The sequence below is a fragment of the Ahaetulla prasina genome, unplaced genomic scaffold, assembly GCF_028640845.1.
Source record: "Ahaetulla prasina isolate Xishuangbanna unplaced genomic scaffold, ASM2864084v1 Contig475, whole genome shotgun sequence".
NCBI classification, from domain to species: Eukaryota; Metazoa; Chordata; class Lepidosauria; order Squamata; family Colubridae; genus Ahaetulla; species Ahaetulla prasina.
In genome coordinates this window covers 1-2,987 of record NW_026682259.1, presented here as the reverse complement: position 1 = coordinate 2,987, position 2,987 = coordinate 1, and the positions used below count along the sequence as shown (strand labels likewise).

The following is a 2,987-nucleotide window of genomic DNA, read 5'->3' as shown; positions in this document are numbered from 1 at the left end:
TGGCCCTACTCCCCGAGTCGTCCTCTTTGCTTTAGCTGCTCTTGCCTTCTGGCAGCTCTTCTCATGTGTGCATTAGGAACAGGCTCCTCCTGTTCCTCTGCCACACTACTGTCAGCCTCTGGAGGCTCCAGAGTCCGCATGTCACTCCCAGATGGCCCTGGGCCCACCTCTGCCTCAGACGCAGAGCCCTCATCCAGGTCTTCCCCAGCCTCCAGGACTGGCCCATGTTCTTCCTCAGCCTCATCACTGTCTGACTTCGTTGCCAGCTCCGCAGGCTGCTGATGGACCATAACAAAAGGGACTTACAACTATTCCTCATAGTTGCGGCTGTCACAATGTCCCTATGGTCATGTAATTATGATTCAGGTACCTGGCAATTGGCTCACAATTACAACTATTGGATCATGTGATTACCATTTATGACACTGCCAGCTTCCAACAAAGTTAGTGGGAAGCTGGCAGGAGGTTGGATATGACAATCATATAACCATGGACATTGCAACCACGTGGGATTTATATATCAGTGACCCCTGGGACTGCCAAAACTACAGCCATAAGTTGGCGCATTACTTTGCTGCTGGTTCCAATTACCATTGTTAAGTGATAATAACCTGGAGTCTATACCTATTGTGATAAAGCTTGTTAATCTGAATGGGTAACAATATTATTTTGTAGCTTTTCTGCATCTCTTACATCATCCTCTAGATATAATATTGATAAAAGTGTCACAATTTAAATAAAATATCTACTCTGTCTGCAACTTGTGTGCTGTATTTGAAATGACATTTGATCTTAATACTGATAGTTATCTATTTATGGTACCTTTAATTCAGAAATGTTTTCTTTTTTTATAGAATGAAACCCAAACAGCAAAGGAATTTGTTAAGATCGTAGAGGCTGCAGAAAATGAATACCAGGTATCATCATATTTTATAAGACGGCTACATATACTCTCAACTATTGTTCTGAATCTTACTGGGAAACTTATCTTGTTCCTTTTATATTATATGTTCAAAATAAGATGAAAGGCTGTTAAATTCAAGATGATTGCAATACATAGAATAAAATTTACCAACCGTATACCTAATGACAGAAAAATATAAAAATCAATGTCCAACTATTCAGGATGTGATCATTGCGGGATAACATTTGGCAGGTCACGTATTTGCAATAACAGTTATTGTGGAACACTATTTCATCAGTATGGTAACAGATGACATGGCAGATAAATCTATTTAGTCCAAAGTCCAATTTTCTATAGCTTGTTTGATTCTCTTTTCTCCACTGTTATATGATAGTTGATTTAATCTTGAGTTCATAATTTTAACAGATGCTGGGGAAAGAATATATCATCTTGTAAAAGCATTCTTGATACTTGACCTTACAAATTATAATAAATTATATTTATAATTATAAGATGTAAACCATATGTTTTTCCCAGTGAGTTAGAATACAGAGATACTGTATTTAACTATTATTGTTAAAATATGCTCAGATTTGATTTATATCATGTTTCTATTTAATCTTAGAATATCAATATGGAATAAATAAAGATATGGAAATTTTTTGGAACAATGATAAAGTATACAGTTGGAAATGTGTTGCTTTATATCAACAATTTGTGCATTGTTTAAGAAATGTTTTCTTTTTTGTTACAGACTGCTATCAGTGAAAATTATCAAACAATGTCGGACACTACTTTCAAGGCTTTGCGACAACTGCCTGTTACTCGCACAAAGATTGACTGGAACAAGATACTGAGCTACAAGATTGGGAAGGAAATGCAGAATGCTTAAAATGAATGTGGCAAATATGAATAATTTTGTTCTTCTGTACAAAATAAAGTTATTGCAAAGGTATTCAAAATTGTGATGTATCACCTTGGCCATTTGCCATTGAAATAACTATAAGTAGTTTGGTTAGAACACAAGGCTTAGGTAACTTACTCTTTTTATTTGTCCATTTGTTTCTCCTTTATAAAGTTATAAAAAAAATCAGTGTAGCTGAAATGTTGAGAGCTTCTGATATATTTAGATTTTTATAATGATATGCCTATAGTTTTCAGTTAAATTAAACAGTTTGAAAAAATATTTTTGCATAAGATTATCCCATGTTGCTTGCTTTCATACAAAAGGAAGCTTACCAAACACAATTCCTTTGAAAAGATTTGTTTCTGGACAACATGGATTTTAACCATGTATATTGCAGAAATATTCTGCCCCTTCACTGTTTGAAAGCTGGAGAAAAGCATTTCTATATCCAATCCTATTCAGTTATTTAAATAGTTTGATGTTACCTTTTTTTTTAAAGCCAAGATCTAATTTTAAGAAGTTGAAATTAAACATTAGTGCTTATGTTCAAAATGCATTTAATGTTCCATTTGACAGCACCTTAGATGAGTTGGGATTTTATCAAGTCATCAAGTTATTTTTATCATGCAGCCATAATTGTATTATAGCAAGGCATATTGTTATATATATGTAATCCTATACTCATTGTGTGTCTGTCAGTTTTTTCTTCAATTGAAATGTACTAAAAATCAGTGTGAATTAAACATGCAAATTTTCTATTTAGTTATGATTATCATTTCAAATAAATATATCTTGCAACAAATTTAAGAACTTATTAAGCCCATAATAAAAATAATAATAAAATAATGGCAGAGATGAAGGAAATAGATGTGTGTGTGGGAGTTGCAGTGGAGGCATTCCCTTCTTCCATAAATGGCTTGGATCTAGGTGGCATTCATATGATGTTTTGTTTAATGACCAATCACTTAGCAACAGATTTGCCAGTCTTAAATTAGAATTGTTGTGGACTTTGTAAACTGATTCAAGTTCATAATGTCGCTGAAGGAGAAAATTGAAAGTTTCCATTTTGTATTTACAATTACAGAAGTAAATTAATGAAATAAAGGAAAGGATGAGAAAATTTAATAAATCACAGTATAATGATGAAATAATGCAAGTGAAGATAATTGCTTCACT

General features: G+C 33.6%; 1 long non-coding RNA gene across 1 annotated transcript; it reads left to right on the top strand.

Annotated features, from left to right (window-relative positions):
* Positions 1–453: 453 nt before the first annotated feature.
* On the top strand, positions 454–2,573 carry LOC131187358 (uncharacterized). Its single transcript, XR_009152529.1, has 2 exons — positions 454–917; positions 1,659–2,573. It is a non-coding gene; the product is annotated as an uncharacterized LOC131187358 (long non-coding RNA).
* The last annotated feature ends 414 nt before the right edge of the window (positions 2,574–2,987 follow it).